Raw genomic sequence first — 16,889 nt, 5'->3', positions numbered from 1 at the left:
TTTTAGGCTGTTTTGTTTACTTTAGAGTCTGCAGCCAGGTGCATTTCGGATTGCTCATGAACTTTCTGTACCAGACTCCATGTTTCATAATGTGGGTGCATAGGGTGTGATGGTGTGATGACTGCCCAGTTTAGAACATGTGAGCATCCTTTGTTCTGTGAAAATAAAATAAAAAACAGCAAATGGAGCTAGTGAAAACACGAGTGCTGGTGTCAAGTGCTCCAAAGCAAAGAACAAATCATCTCTTAACATGGGAGCAGTGAATGGTTACAACTGAGATAAAAGTATTTGGTCCATGCTCTGGGGAGGGCTGAACACAAGAAGAGGCATGACGCATGCATGTCATAGACCAGCAGAAATGATAGATAAGAGATCAAGTAAAGAACAAACAAATGGTAAGACTATGGGTGGGCTGAAGCTCATGGAATTAGCTACAACAGTCTCTTCGAGACAACGCATGCTCTGTCTAGCCGAGACCTACAAATTAAGCTATCTAAAGGTGTCATGCATATGATTGCAAAAAAAAGTAAAACACCACCCTCTGCTAAAATAATTTTTAAAAACTTGACATGAAAGCAGAAATTAATGCAGAGACTGGAATGCCTGCCCTATCTATAAAGTAGACTACTTTTTAGTAGTATGTGCTTATGTGCACAAGCAAAAGGTTGGTTCTAACAGTGAAGAGAGCCAATACCAGAGGTGGGCTGAATCGTACCATATCACATATGATACCCATTAAATATTTTTTATTGTCAAATATTTGTTTTGGAAAAAACACTATAGCACTCACAGCCGACTACAAGTTGAGCACCTCAATCCTAAAAGTCCCATATATATCAGTTCCGGTGCATAAGGCCTCCGGGACCTGCTGCGATTGGATCCCACTGGAATTCCAGAGAAAAAACTTCAAGAAGCGTAGAGGCAGCACCAGGTATGCAGTCACAGAAGAGCGAGAAGTAAGCTTTATCAATATTCTTTTATTCTTCTTCTTATAAAAATGGAACAACAGCCAACACTTTCCTTCCTGTCAAAGGTACTTCGTCTGCAAAATGACGTAAAACAACATATAAATAAACATGTATATATACAATATTTACAACACCAACAATACACATATATCAACAGTTCACACTGCTAAATGGCACTAACGAAGAGACAATTACACATGCTCTCTGTATATATAAAGAGAACATTGTGCACATACATACATAAAAATACACAAAAACCCGTCATGATAAGAGACGCTTTTATATTCACAATATAATTTCAAAGCGTTATTATAGTATTCTAAAAAGCAGAGAAAGAGGGAAATTTGAGAAAGGGGAGAGGACAAAGAAGAATAAGGAAAATAAGAAAACATGAAGGGGTCAAGATCTCCAGAAGGAGAAAGGGGAGCCCATTCATTCAATTGACATATCACTCGCTACTCACCAGATGATATCATGAGTGGACCACATAAAGTTCCAAAGATAGACTTCAAATAAGGTGGTGTCTAATCGAATCGTGATTTCTGAACAAAATAACAACAAAAACCTTAATTTATAAACAAATTATGTTTATGCCACATATTTCACTATGGCATCCATATACATTGTAACGACTATGATTAATGGCAAGTTTATTGGTTCCAAAAACAAAAATACTAATTGTCGAACCAGATTTGTTCCGAGTTCCATAAAACAGAGATGAAACACAATAGGGGTACCCTAATACATATTGAGGACCATAATAAAAGTCTAATGAAAATAAATATAAATCCTCACCGAAAGGGTATTGTGGGCAAGATCCTGGTCATGTGCTATACAGCCCGCGTTCAGACGTTTTCGGTTTACTCCAATTCAAATCAGTACAAAAGACATCAATATGACTCAATTCACAGTACTATCTAAAGAGAACACAAAAACATACAAGAGATGTAATGTCTTGCATCTAATTTGCTATATATAAGGTACTCTCATACGTTATTCGCCCATACCGATTCCTTATTGATCCAAGTCAGTAGGGAGTCACTTCTCAGAGAACAGTAATATGTCATTTCAAAGGGTGTAGTACATCAATCCTTTTAAATCTTCAGACCCAAATATGGACGAAGATAAAACAATAACAAGGGTGTGTATCCTGAAGAAGAAATATAATTACATTTTAGCCATAAGAGAGACACTCAAGAATGTGTACATTCTCACAGAGCCACAATAAATAAACTGCACATTATGACTACGTATACTGTGGGGGATAACTTACAATAATCAATTGTGTAGACACCCCAACTTCCAGCTGTTTAAGCGCAGGATAATGGAAGTGGTGTCATTTGAAATGCCATCAGTGATGTCACTGACCATGTCATGAGTGATGTAATATGTGACGTCATCAGCAGTGCATTGCGGGCGCGCGAGTTATAGTTAGCTGAACTAACTATAACGGGGGAATTTCAATGGTTTTGTATCAGTGAAATGTCCAGCTAACTATAACATGTATAAAACCTATGTTTTTTGCAGTGAATTTCTAAGGTTTTTTCAATGCTAATTCCTAACTATAACGTGGCTGAAACCTATGGTTTTTTCAGTGAATTTCAAAGGTTTTTTAAATGGTAATTCCTAACTATAATAACATCGCTGAAACCTATGTTTTTTTCAGTGAATTTCAATGGTTTTGTAAATGATAATTTTTAAATGTATTGTTATATTTTTTATACTGATTTACTACATTTATTTTAAATTATTTATTTTTAGATATTTTATTTTTTAAATTACATTACATATTTTTAATATAAATTGCAGAGGGGGAACTAATTCCCCTTGAATACTGGGGGTCCCTGGGGGCCAACTAGCCCACCTGGAAACTCCAGTATGTGCCAGAGGGCTGCATTGCAGAGAGGTGTAATAAGGCCACACCCTTTTTTACACCTCTCTGCAACTCAGCCCCCGGGCGCGTTTGCAGAGGGGGAACTAATTCCCCTTGCATAGTGGGGGTCTCTGGGGGCCAACTAGCCCACCTGGAACCTCCAGTATGCGCCAGGGGGCTGCATTGCAGAGAGGTGTAATGAGGCTATGCCCCTTTTTGCACCTCTCTGCAACGCAGCCCGTGAGGCGTTTGCAGAGGGAGAACTAATTCCCCTTACATACTGGGGGTCCCTGGGGGCCAACTAGCCCACCTGGAACCTCCAGTATGCGCCAGGGGGCTGCATTGAATAGAGGTGTAATGAGGCCACACCCTTTTTTACATCTCTCTGCAACGCAGCCCCCGGGTGCGTTTGCAGAGGGGGAACTAATTCCCCTTGCATACTTGAGGTTCCGTGATTCTGAACCCGTTCAATAAAAGTCGTCATATCTAGACGATTTTGGTATCAGCGGACCGCAAATGACGAGTGCGGTATGTACGAGTGTTTTCGTCATAATCGATCAATGGGAACACTACGTATTCAGGGATTTTGTTCGAACCTTCGGGTTCCATTTTGTGTACGGCAGCCATTTTGTGGTTGCCCTCACATAGGCCGATGACTACGGCGGAACGAGTCCTTGGGACACGTACACTTTTAGCTGACTTTTGTGTGACCTGAACGAGCTGACTCCCTTGCCCGAGGCTGACCTAGTTGAGCCAGTTCCTTGTTAGGCAGCTGGTCAGATAGAGATCAAAGAGCAGGACATTGCTGAGTTTATGGTGCATGCACACACCCTTCTATCTTGCTTCTCATCTGTTTCTGTTCCTTCCTTTATGGCTTAATTTCTGATATGGGTTGAGGTCCTTATATTATGTGTTCGTCCGGACTGTCCGAGCAGGAATGTTGGATTTTGCCTTGTCATTTCTGGTGGGCTGGACAACGGAAAGTGGGTTTGTCGTCATGCGATATGTTTGAAATGTCATCATCTGATTGGTCAGTTTGTATGTAACTGATGCTAGCCAGGAATGTGATTTTTAGCATAAAAGACGATGCTTCGCTCTATGAATTTGTGCAGTCTCCAGCGAACCACCCGTGTTGTGCTTCGTAGACCTCTGTTCCTGGGTGCAGCCAATAAATTTGGTCTTTGACGTCACCGAGAAGTATCCCGTGTCTCTGTATTCTAAGACAGGTGAACCAGAAGACATCGGGCGTTTCCCCTGGCGCCGCTGGGTTCTAAAACCCGGTTCTTCAGTTGGCGCCCAACTTGGGGCGACTTCAGCGGTACCGGTCCAAGCCTGAAGATCGTGAGGAGCTTGGTGTGAAAATTCTGGAGGAAGGCCTGCCACTTCATCGACCCCTGTATGTCGTCGTGGTCCGAAAGTCTTTGCTCCGAGGTTCCCCGCTTTCCGGCGGCTACGAAGGACTGCTGCCCTGACTGTCGCCCTGTCTTGAAGCCATTAGACAATTTGTAAAGCGAGACAATAGACGGGTCTTCTGGCGACGCCATCAACATTTCAGTTAAGTATGAGTGGAGCATCTCCCAGTCCTTAGTTTTGTTTTGGGTATCCCCTTGGGATTCTTTGATTTGGTACCTGCAGGCCCCAAAGCCGAGGGACTCGTGTATTCGCGTGACTATCGCTTTTGATATTCCCTTGAAGTTTGAATCTAGACTAGTGAGCGAAGATGCCTGGTCTTAGCAGACTTGGAAAGATATTTTGTTGTGGTTGTAATAGGGATTCCCGATTGGAGGACTCGTGTCCTGTTCCTCCGATTGGAACTCCGACCTATGAGCTCTATGTAAAACATGGTGTGGGCCCTATCGCGTATAATGAAGTATGGATTAGGTATACCAGGAAAGACGGTGTCCTACAGTGGCCCCGATATGGTAGCTTTGAAACTGAGATTTTAGACAATTTCGAAGATAAACTGTTCAAGAAGAAAGTCCGGCCGGCGATGTTTGACTTTTTCCGCCTTTGGCGAAAGGAAGCCAAACAGAAAGAAATTAAGTTAGCGAAGAGAAATAAACGAGAACGAGGTATGTCAATGGTGCAAGCTGCTATACAGCTTAGGGATAAAGAAGAAGAACAAGAGAGTGAACAGTTGCTTAGTCAACGTAAAATGGCGATAGATAAGTGCTATCCAGCTTTGCCACCTCAACAGCAAGATGAAAAGAAAGACCTTGAGAAAGATCCTTTGATGGCACATTTGTTGAGTTCGCCACACCCTTGTGTGCAGAGTGCTACAGCACCTCCGCGGCCTTTAGTTGCGCAGCCTCCGGTTGCTTTGCCTCCTGTGGTTCCACAACAGCCAGGTCCTTTTCAGTTGGCTCCTACTCCTTTGGCGCTACCTTCTCAAGGGCCGCCGACTTTGCTACTTCCTTCGTCTGCTACTCCTATGCCTGTATTGTCTTATCCTTCTGTTACTGCTTCTATGCATGCTTCTGCTCATCCTGTTTTTCCTCCGGTTCTGTTGTCAACTTCTCCTTCTGTTCGACAGAGAATGACTGATACTGTTGCTGGTTTCTTTTTTCCTCTTCTTGGGTCGTTAGGTATGTCTCCTGTTGCAGAGCGTAAATAATTGCGTAGCCAATTGCCTGGTCCTGATGAACGGACAGTATTGGATCATTTAGCGCGTAAATGGGTTACTTACCCTTTGCATTATAGTCTTGAGTGTGTCATGGATGTTTTCCGTCAATGGGAAGCACCGATGCAGAGATATGTTTTTGGGACAATGTGTGCTTTCCTTCGGGAAGAATGGGAAGATGGTGAGTTAGGACGAGCTCCGCATGAGTTGTTCCGTATATACTCTGAGTTTGCGAAGGGAACTATAGTGGGTTTTGATGTTGAGAAAGCAGTTGCGACATTGTTGTCGTTTAGAAGTGAGTCTCCTGCTAGGTCGTTGTTTGAGCCTGATTCCTCAGTTAGGAGAAAGGCGCAACAATATCCGATGAGAGTGGTTCCCCCGGTTTGGAGACCGGGTGATGTAAATGCTGTTCCACCTGTTCAGCCACATTTCCAGCGTGTTTGGGTACATGTTCCATGGAAGCGAGTTGAAGGTTTGGCCCTTAAGCAGTCTTTGCCTGATCCACGTAAAAATCCTGCAGGGGACTATAAGGAATTATCACAGACTGCGGGTTTGTGTATTATGAATCTGGCTGACATAGACTTGTTGTTTGGGAATGTTGTTCCACAGCCTATATGGGGAATGATTCGTCATACGGATCATGCACAAGAGTTAGGTGACACATGGAATAATATTAGAGCCGCAGATGCTAGACAAGTAGGTGGTGCTAAACCCGAGGATTTAGTTGCAGACCTCCCTGGTAGGATTGTTGATTACATGAACACTTTAATGCCCGCTGTGAGTGTTAATTGGGACAAGTTGTCTGCGTGTAAGCAGAAGAAAGACGAAAGCGTGTCCGACTTTTTCGCTAGGTTCGAAGAGATGTTTGTCGACCATAGTGGTCAAGACATGAGTACGGAAGGTGGTCAACGGTTGTTCGTTGACAAGTTTGTGCATAATTTGCTTCCCGAGTTGTGCAATAAGTTGAAGGATTCTAAGAGTGCTTGGGCTGTTTCTTTGTCATCACAGATTTTGGCTACTGCCCAGTACTACGAGAATAGGGATAAGGATGAGAAAGAGAAAGCGGATAAAAAGACTAAAGAATTAAAGACTAAGGTTCTTTTACAGCAAGCGTATCCGCCTCGTAATAATCAGCGCGATTATCAGCACCCTCAGCAATATCAGAGAATCTCGCAAAGGTTCGAGTCTTCTCAATAGCGTTTTCCTGTAGGCCCTAATCAGTGTGCGTATTGTAAAGAAGAGGGCCATTTCAAGAATAGTTGTCCGGTTCTGTTACAGCGTACGAATGGTGCTTCTGGTGTGAGAGGTCGAGGTGTTCAGCAAGCTCCTAGAGGTAGAGGTCGTGGTCAGAATACGCGTCCCTTGCCTCCACAGAATTCTATGAATAGCTTTGATCAGCAGAATGGTGCGTCTGGTAGGACAGCTCAGTACTATACGGACGATTACTATGTCGAAGGTGAGAATATGGATGGTAATGATTGCTAGGACAGCCATAGACATAGAGGGGGAGTTGTTTCAATTCCAGTAGATCAGAATGGACCTTATGTTAAAGTGATTGCATCAGGTGTGTCAGAGCCTTTTCTGTTGGATACTGGTGCTGCAAAGTGTTCTATCATGCACTCTAAACTCCCTGGCGCACCTTTGTCTGGCTTAACGAAGGTTTCAGTAGGTTTTTCTGACACCCCGGTTACAAATCCGATTTCTAGTCCGTTGTCTATTTCTGTTGGACCTTGTGGATTCAAAGCACCCCTCATTCTGACGACAGGTTGTGGTGAGAACTTGTTGGGATTAGACTTGTTGAAAAGATTGTATGCGACACTACATTGTTCTCCTTCAGGAGTACAGCTTACATTGGGTAAGAGAGTGATCTCTTCGATGTATTTGTCTAAAGATCGACTTCCATCTGAATTGTCTTCTCTCCCTGATTCTCTTTGGGCTACTGGTCCGAACGATGTGGGTCTTTTGGAGATTCTGCCATATGTTGTGACGTTGTAAGCAAATGCTAGATTGCCACGTATTCCCCAATATCGGATTTCCAGTGATGGTGAAAGAGCACTCCTGGCGATCATCTATGATCTGATTGAGAAAGGTGTGATTGAGGAAACAAGAGGTAATGTGATAGTCCTGTTTTGCCTGTTCTGAAAAGGACTGATTCTTCACAGCCTCCTGTATATAGGTTTGTGATCGATCTTCGCGAGGTGAATAAGATCGTAGTTCCGCAATTTCCAGTTGTGCCTGATATCACCGCTTTACTGACTTTGATTCCGGCTTCAGTCACGTGGTTTTCAGTGATTGACTTGAAGAATGCTTTCTTCAGCATCCCGATTGCCGTGGAAAGTAGAGATATTTTTGGCTTCTCTTTAGGAGGACAAAGTTTCCGGTTTAAGCGCGCTCCTCAAGGTTATTGTGAGAGTCCATCGATCTATAGTCAGGCTTTGAAAACACAACTTGGTTCAATTGTTTTACATGATGGCGCTGCTCTTATTCAGTATGTTGACAATTTGTTGGTTGCGGCAGACAGTGAAGAGATCTGTAAAGAGGCTACTTTGTTGTTGTTACGTCATTTGTCTGATTTCCATCATAAGGTTTCTCTTTCGAAGTTCCAATATTGTCAACAAGAAGTTACCTACTTAGGTCACCTCTTATTGAAGGAAGGAAGGAAATTGACCCCAGAAAGAATTCAAGCGATTGCGAAAATGAGTGTGCCTACGACACAGAGAGAAGTGCGTGCTTTTCGGGGTATTACATCATACTGTAGACAGTGGATCCCTAATTTTTCGTTGCTTGCGAAGCCTTTGATAGCCCTTACTACTAAGGATACTCCAAATCCTATTCCTTGGACTGACGAATGTCAGAAGAGCTTTTAAGAATTGCGTGATGCGTTGTGTTCGGCTCCTGTGTTGGGTACTCCCGACTACAGTAAGCCGTTTACATTGTATGTCCACGAGAGAGAGGGATGTGCATTGTCAGTTTTGACACAGCAGTTTGGCGATAAGCAACGTCCATGTGCTTATTTTTCGTTGACTTTGGATCCGGTAGCTAGAGCGCTGCCGAGTTGTTTGAGAGCTACAGCAGCAGCGGCTGTTTCTATTCGACAGTCTGCTGGCTTAGTGATGGACAATACATTGATTGTGATGGTTCCACATGCAGTGGATACCTTGTTAAATCGCACCAAGACACAGCACTTAACTTGTGCTCGGTTGTCGGGTTACGAATTGATACTCTTAGCGAGTCATGTGCATATAAAGAGATGCAACACGTTGAACTCAGCCACGTTGTAGCCGATTTCAGTTGAGACAGATGTTGTTGAACAGCATGATTGCTTCCTTAGGACAGAGGAAGAAAGGAAAGGGAGGATAGACCTTAGGGATACTCCTCTTCCAGAGTGTGATGGTACCTTATGGGTTGATGGTTCGTGCTTCAAGCTTCCGAATGGTGATACGACTGCGGCATATGCTGTTACGACTTTGCATATGATTGTTGAAGCTGCACGTATCCCACATAATTCAGCACAAGCAGCAGAGTTGATTGCATTAACAAGAGCGTGTGTGTTGTCGAAAGGAAAACGAGTGACTGCGTATACCGATAGCCAGTACGCGTTTGGTGTGGCTCATAGTTTTGGACGTTTGTGGAAAGAGTGTGGGTTCCTGACTTCGCATGGAACTAAGATTCAGCATGGTCAGTTGGTGAATGAACTTCTTGAGCCACTTACTTTGCCGTTGCAAGTTGCGATTGTGAAATGCAGTGCGCATAAGAAAGTAACTGATGATGTTGGTCGTGGTAATGCGTTTGCAGATGAAGTTGCGAAAGAAACTGCGAGAGATGTGATGAGTCGAATGTACGTTGCGGGTCCGGCGAGATGGGTTCCGGATAGAAGTATGTGTGAAGATACGATTGAGAGTGTGAAATCCATCCAAGCTGAAGCTACAGAGAAAGAGTTGAATGAATGGAGGTATGGTTTGCCGAGAATGATCTGGAGTGACAATGGGAGCGAATTTGTGGGTCAAGTGATGAAGAGAGTGTGTGATGGGTTAGGAATAAGGCAAAAATTCCACGCTGCAAATCATCCCAAATCAGCTGGTCTAGTTGAGTGCTATAATTGCACCCTTAAGCTAAAACTAGCCAAGATTCAGGCGAGATCTGGTTTACAATGGCCAGATGCCTTGCCATTAGCCCTTCTGTCAACAAGAATGACTGTACATTCGCGAATGGGACTTAGTCCTTATGAAATTGTGTTTGGTCGCCCGGCAAATATTTGGGGAGTGCCGCGGCCGACAAAATTTAGCGAGATAGAACATCCTGTATTGCTTGATTACCTGTACGAATTGACGGCTAAATTGCGTGTTTTGCACCAACAGGTTCATGAAACACTGCCACAAGCTTCTGAAGATCCAGGACACGCTGTCGAACCTGGATCATTGGTCCTAATTAAAAATTTCAAGCAGACCAAGAACTAGCAGCCCCACTGGATCGGCCCCTACTTGGTACTTTTGTCCACACGTTCCGCAGTACGAGTGCACGGTAAAAAGAACTGGATCCACGGCGTACATTGTAAGAGGGCCCCTTTGCCTCTGCCATATGACCGGTGGGTCCAGGAAGGACTTCCTGACTCTGAGACTGAAACCGTGCCTCATTTTCTGCCTTTTAGCGATGCCCGTTTGATTGGAACGAACTCTGAGCGAGAAAGCGACGATCTTCTGCAAGAAGCGGTGCCTCCGTCGAATCGTTTGAACACTTCTGAACCTGAGCTCTTGTTCCGAGAACAGACATTGCCTGGCAAAGAGCGTTATAATTTGCGACCAAGAGTCGTGGGACAAATAAAGAAATAAGGAGCATATTATCAAGAAAGGGCGTTCCATTATCGCTGCTTTTATCGGCAGGAAACTGCCGATAAAGCAGCGATAATGGGCTTGATAATATGCTCTATGAATTCCAATCGAAGCCCTTGTTAGATGTCTTCACATCTAACATGGGCTTCGATTGGAATTCATAGAGCATATTATGAAGGCCATTATCGCCGCTTTATCAGCAGTTTCCTGCCGATAAAAGCTGCGATAATGGAACGCCCTTCCTTGATAATATGCCCCTAAATTCTTTCTTTTCTGACTTTTAAGGTTAAGCTCTCCTCCGAGGAACTATTTTGATTTTCGTTTTTCGAACCACCATCCGGGTTCAGCTGTAGGGTCGCGGTGTCAAGTCTTTGGAGTGCAAGCCGAAGACGTTAGGTCGACAGTTCTGGTTGGTCTAAGGGCGTTCCCGAGACTGACAGACGCATTCCTTAGCACGGAACACCCTACCGCCGCGAGCAGTACGATTAGAAGATGGAGTTTTTCGAGATGGAGAGACCTGTTGAAAGAATGAGCTTCATGAGCAAAATATGTATAGTCATGAGCAGAAAACGTTTTTTAATATTGTGTTTGTTTATGCTGTTTAGTTTAATGATGTTTTTAATTGGATATGTGACATTTTCTTTTCAAGTGACGTTCTTGCCCACTACACAACCTATGCCTCCTCCTACTGTTTCTTCACATTCTTTTCACCCTCTGCCCGAACATGAAACTGTTAGAAGACTGGAATTTACTAACAATTCCTTTGTTCAGCTTTTGCACCAACACCAGCTAGTAATGAACATGACTGTCAGGATTCACCGGGTAGCCACTGTAGTTTCCTCAAGACAACAAGTTAATTTCCCTGCTATGCCCCGTTTTACACGGGCCAATGTTTGGTTCCCTTGCTCCTCTGGGAAGCTTAGAAATCCTAGGGGGAATCGGGAATATTAAACTGAAAACTGCTTAAGATTGTAAATAGTTCACCTCCCTAAGATAGCCGCGCAATGTCCCCGTTAAGATCAACCTGGGTGGTGCGCCCTCTAGTGGGTATCGGGAAGTTGAGCGCTTCAAACTGCGCACTTCAACAAAGATTCCGTTCGAGCAGCTGTTCCTTGCCGCCGCTCCGCGTCAGAAATTCATGACGGGAGTAGTCGGAGTGATGAATGGTAGAGAGTTTAGAGATAGAAGCAGAGTATCTAAGAGACCATTTGCGAACAGTAAATTTCCCGAGTGCGCTCTCACAGTCCAGAGAGGCAACAGCGTTTTGACAGAATTCTTAGGGGGTTCTGAGTTCTGACTGCCCTACGTTCTGTAGGGGCAAGAGGTTGTACAGCAAGCACGACATAGCAGGTTCCAGAGAAATTCCTGAATCCTGTAAGACTCGACGGCAAGAAGAGGAACCTTCTGTTCTGGAGTAGAGGTTACAGAATTCGACAAGTAAGGTGTTAACGTTCATTATAACTAAAGCCTTCGAGTACAAGAACCTTAATTTTGAATTTCCCACACGGATTGTCCGTGGACATTCCCCTTGCACTTCCCCTCTTTTTTCCCTCCCCATTCTTCCTTCCTATTTCCTTTTTGCGCGCTTCGGAAAAGACTTGAAGGAACTCATCCTTGAACTGCACTAAAGAATTCCAACCATTTTACAGACCCCCTAAGACCACGTCTGGCAGAAGGCTTCACAGGTATTAGTTAGTCAGAGAGAGAGAGTAGAAGGGCTTCTTCGAGGTAAAGAGTCTAATGTTTGTGTATTTCTTCACAGCAAGAAGCTCAGCCAGATATTTATCAACATAATAGAAGAGGGGCATATACCTTGGCTAGAACTGGTAGGACAAGTTTTGTTTACCTTTAAGAAAAGACTGCGTAGTGAAGAAAGTTTTGTGGTATATTCTCTTTCTCTCCCTCTTCTGTGTATTAGGCACCTCCAGAGTAGACGGCAGGAAGTATTGCAGTCTCTTGACGATACAGGTGTCAGTTGAAGCTAAGGTATTCTCTTCTCTGTCCAATACCCCTTTCCCTTCTGCTGGTGGTCTTGCTCTAGAAGCGGGAGTACCGGTGGAGGGGTGATTGGGACATTCGTCACTACTGCCCCCGCGAAGAGTTGGAGCACCAGAGCATCGTGACAACGACTAATTGTTGGATGTGTGGCCTTATGCCTCATACTACCGATAAAGGTATTCCTTACCTGGTTTTGCCTTTTAGCTACAATGGTTCTGTTTGGGCATACAGAACAATGTTCATTTATGCTCATGGAGTCTATCCCCAACGTTCTGTGAAAGATAGTCCAAAGACTAGTGCTCTGGTTAAGGGTATAGTCGACATGATTAGAGGAATTAGTTCCTATGAGACAATCTCGAGAGATGAGACACAAGCATACATTGGATGGAATGTTACTGGATATGGAGTTAGTTTGAGTGTTAACCAGCGAGCGAAAAGATCCCCTCCGATTTGGATAGTGCCCCATCAGGGTCATTATTGTCTGCAAGGTAATGGCAAGAATCTGAGAGCTCAGTTAGGGAAGAGTGTTTGCCCTGAGACATATGTTTTTGCGTCCCAGTCTTCCCCAGCGTTCCTAGCAGCTAAGGGTACCTATTTCATCTGTTACGATAAAGCGTATACATGGTTAGCCCCCTGATTTTTCTGGCACATGTTTTGTCTCGTTCCTGTTGCCTCCCACGTTTACAGCTGCAGCAGATTACCACAGGACGAGAGTTGTTAGAGGTGTCTTCAGTAAGGAAGATACTGCAGGACAAGAATTGGGAGATTTCTTGAAGGGTTCTCTGCCGTTCTGGGGACCTATGGCTAATAGCAGGAACATTCAACAGTTGACGAGAGTGGTTGAGTCCACCATAGTCGAAACTGCCGGTGCCCTTAGTAACTTGACTGCTGAGCTCCAGTCGGATCGCCTTATGACTCTTCAGAACAGAGTTGCGTTAGACATCATACTTGCAGATAGAGGTGGGGTGTGTAAATTGATTCAATCGAGCTGCTGCGTTTTCATGCCAGACAACGCTCCGACAGTTTTACAAGCCATTTCCAAGCTACATAAGATCTCCGAGTTTGTACATACAGACAAAGGAGATTAGTCGTTGATGGGATGGTTTTGGGGATTGTTATCCACGTGGGGATGGAAGATTCTGATGGTCATTGGGATGATCTTAGCTATCCTTTTCCTGTTCTGTCTCTGTGTACAGTGTGCTCCTGCTGTTTGTGGCCTTTGTGCTACTTCGTGTGCGAGGAGACCTGTCCAGAGAGAGTTGCTAAGTACTAGGATCATGCTACAGCAACATCTTGATGATCTGATGAATATAGACCTGGATTCAGACTGACATGGGTTTGGGTTTGTTGCCTATGTAAGGGCAAAAGGAGGGGCTGAGGTTCTGTGATTCTGAACCCGTTCAATAAAAGTCGTCGTATCTAGACGATTTTGGTATCAGCGGACCGCAAATAACGAGTGCGGTATGTATGAGTGTTTTCGTCATAATCGATCAATGGGAACACTACGTATTCAGGGATTTTGTTCGAACCTTCGGGTTCCATTTTTTGTACGGCAGCCATTTTGTGGTTGCCCTCACATAGGCCGATGACTACAGCTGAACGAGTCCTTGGGACACGTACACTTTTACCTGACTTTTGTGTGACCTGAACGAGCTGACTCCCTTGCCCGAGGCTGACCTAGTTGAGCCAGTTCCTTGTTAGGCAGCTGGTCAGATAGAGATCAAAGAGCAGGACATTGCTGAGTTTATGGTGCATGCACACACCCTTCTATCTAGCTTCTCATCTGTTTCTGTTCCTTCCTTTATGGCTTAATTTCTGATATGGGTTGAGGTCCTTATATTATGTGTTCGTCCGGACTGTCCGAGCAGGAATGTTGGATTTTGCCTTGTCATTTCTGGTGGGCTGGACAACGGAAAGTGGGTTTGTCATCATGCGATATGTTTGAAATGTCATCATCTGATTGGTCAGTTTGTATGTAACTGATGCCAGCCAGGAATGTGATTTTTTGCATAAAAGACGATGCTTCGCTCTATGAATTTGTGCAGTCTCTAGCAAACTACCCGTGTTGTGCTTCGTAGACCTCTGTTCCTGGTTGCAGCCAATAAATGTGGTCTTTGACGTCACCGAGAAGTATCCTGTGTCTCTGTATTCTAAGACAGGTGAACCCGAAGACATCGGGCGTTTCCCCTGGCGCCGCTGGGTTCTAAAACCCGTTTTTTCATACTGGGGGCCCCTGGGGGCCAACTAGCCCACCTGGAACCTTCAGTTGCAGAGAGGTGTAATGAGGCTATGCCCCCTTTTTACACCTCTCCGCAAGCAGCCCCTTGCGCGTTTCCAGAGGGGGAACTAATTTCCCTTGCATACTGGGGGTCCTTGGGGGCCAACTAGCCCACCAGGAGCCTCCAGTATGTGCCAGGGGGCTGCGTTGCTTTGCCCTGGAGGGCGGCAATCCCCGGGGCAGTGTGGGGGGGGTTGGCCCCCCACTCTTCTTTATCACTATGCCCCCACGATTTGGTCCCCCCGGGAGGTAATTAAAAAAACAGACCGGGTTTAAAAAAAAAATTGGGCCTTGAGGGTCCTTGTGGAACCACCTGAGCAGGCCTAGGGGGTCTAGGTGCTTCTACCCTGCCCCCTTTTTGAGTTCTACACGTTTGTTTTTCTGAGTTCTTGTGCCTCAGTCTACCGAGGCACAAGATGGCTGCCAACAATTTCTTGTTTGGAGTGTTGACAGACAGTTGACAGCCAATCAGCATGCAGCTCGTGCTTGGAAGGTATGCGTACGTACGCGCACAGTACACGTAGGGTACGCGGACCTGTACGCGTACGGTGCGCGCTTATAGATATATATATTTTTTTGCTTTTGCTTTTCTCAGGAACTACTGGAGGGATTTACACCATTTAAGCAAAAGCGTGATCTGCGAATCAGACTCTACCATTTTGCCAAATTTCTTGTAATTCCGTTCAGCAGTTCGGGCTGTAGCTCTGTCTAATCGTCCTATGGAAAATAACATGGGAAAACACGTTTTGGGACCCCCCTTTTTTCTCATCCCCCACTTGACAAATCCCCCCAAAACTTTCAGGGAAGGAGTGGAGTAGAGCGGGACATCTTCTTTGAGAAATTTGCGAAGATACATCTATCGGCGCCAAAGTTATTCCAAATAGAATGTTGTGGATTTCCTATGGAAACTAGGTCCTAACTATAACTACCTACTGGCAGCCACCAGTAGGTTATATATATATATGTGTATATATATATATATATATATATATATATATATATATATATATATATATATATTATATATATATATATATATATCAATCCACACGTTTACAGGTTCTCCTTGGAAAACATCCTGTGTCGGTTGGTGCATCAGAAACTGGCTAGAACCACTGCCGGTATAATATTCCTCGGTTTGTTTTCCTCAAAAAATGCACACTCAGAGGTTAGGTAAAGTTTGCCAAAACTTTAATACCGCAACACTGCTACGCGTTTCGACACCGTGGTGTCTTGATCACGCCATGTTCTGCAGTACATACCACCGTGTATACATAGAATTGACACCATAACGAACATGGAAGGGGGGTTGTATTCCCATTCACTATTTAGCCGCCATTTTGAAGTGGTCAAGTATACATATTTACACCCTACTACCAGTGTTTAAGCAAGCATTTTAAGGAAACATTTACAAGAAACATTTTCAAGAAACATTTTCGTTTATGTTCTAAATGCCACTGTGTACGTAATTCCGCATTGAATACATCCTCCCATTTACTTAGACCCGGTATGCATCTAATTTTTACATTTTCTACGGGGGCGAATGGATGTCATAGACTTATACTAATAAAGCATCCCAGTACAATCCTCCCAGGGTTCATAGTGTTGGACCCTCGAACATAAAGTTCTAATATGGTATGAGCTCATGCAACGCATTTTTGTCATCTGTTTGGTCATATACCATTCATTTATACATTTTTGTAATGCTCGCTCATATGTTCTGTTTTCGGACTAGTGCCAGATTAACCGGATCCACACATCAGCTTGATCTATTAATTATATAGCGGACAACAAGGTGAAGGGAATCAATTTCATCCCAAGTGGATTACTCTGTCCCCTTCAACATAGTTCATTATAGTCAGTCATAAAAATTATATTGAATAATAAAAAAACGAAGAAAAAGAAGAGAAGTGAAAAAATGTGCTCCAAGTTCATTTAACCAGTGACAGTGATTCCAATTAAGGCACAGGAGGAACGTGAACCCCTTTCTGCTGCTTAAAGTGATAATATAGATGTCTTCCTGTCCATCTGTAAAATTAATCATAAAAAGAAAATATTACTATTGTTAAAAAACCTTATACTTCTGTAACTGTACTCAATACATCGTAATTTTAAAATCAACTTGCACGATTGCACATTCTAATCATCTCCTCTAATTACCTAGATATTATAGTAGGAATGATGCAGACTATTATGGATGTTCAACTCAGTCAGCGGGTAAATGTGTTGCTAGCTCCTCATCAAGGTTGTGTCCCCCTGGGAATTTGTCTCCAGTTCTATTATCCATTTAGATTCCCTCTTTCTGAGTGATAACTCCCTATTG

General features: G+C 43.9%; 1 long non-coding RNA gene across 1 annotated transcript; it reads right to left on the bottom strand.

Annotated features, from left to right (window-relative positions):
- Window positions 1-705: 705 nt before the first annotated feature.
- Window positions 706-2,114, bottom strand: LOC147733312 (uncharacterized). The gene is made up of 4 exons (XR_015308720.1): window positions 1,976-2,114; window positions 1,764-1,885; window positions 1,432-1,510; window positions 706-1,042 (listed from the first exon to the last, which is right to left on the bottom strand). It is a non-coding gene; the product is annotated as an uncharacterized LOC147733312 (long non-coding RNA).
- Between the last annotated feature and the right edge of the window lie 14,775 nt (window positions 2,115-16,889).

The sequence above is a fragment of the Lissotriton vulgaris genome, chromosome 2_1, assembly GCF_964263255.1.
Source record: "Lissotriton vulgaris chromosome 2_1, aLisVul1.2, whole genome shotgun sequence".
NCBI lineage: Eukaryota > Metazoa > Chordata > Amphibia > Caudata > Salamandridae > Lissotriton > Lissotriton vulgaris.
The sequence above is the reverse complement of the archived record's forward strand: the minus strand, read 5'-3'. Positions and strand labels throughout refer to the sequence as shown.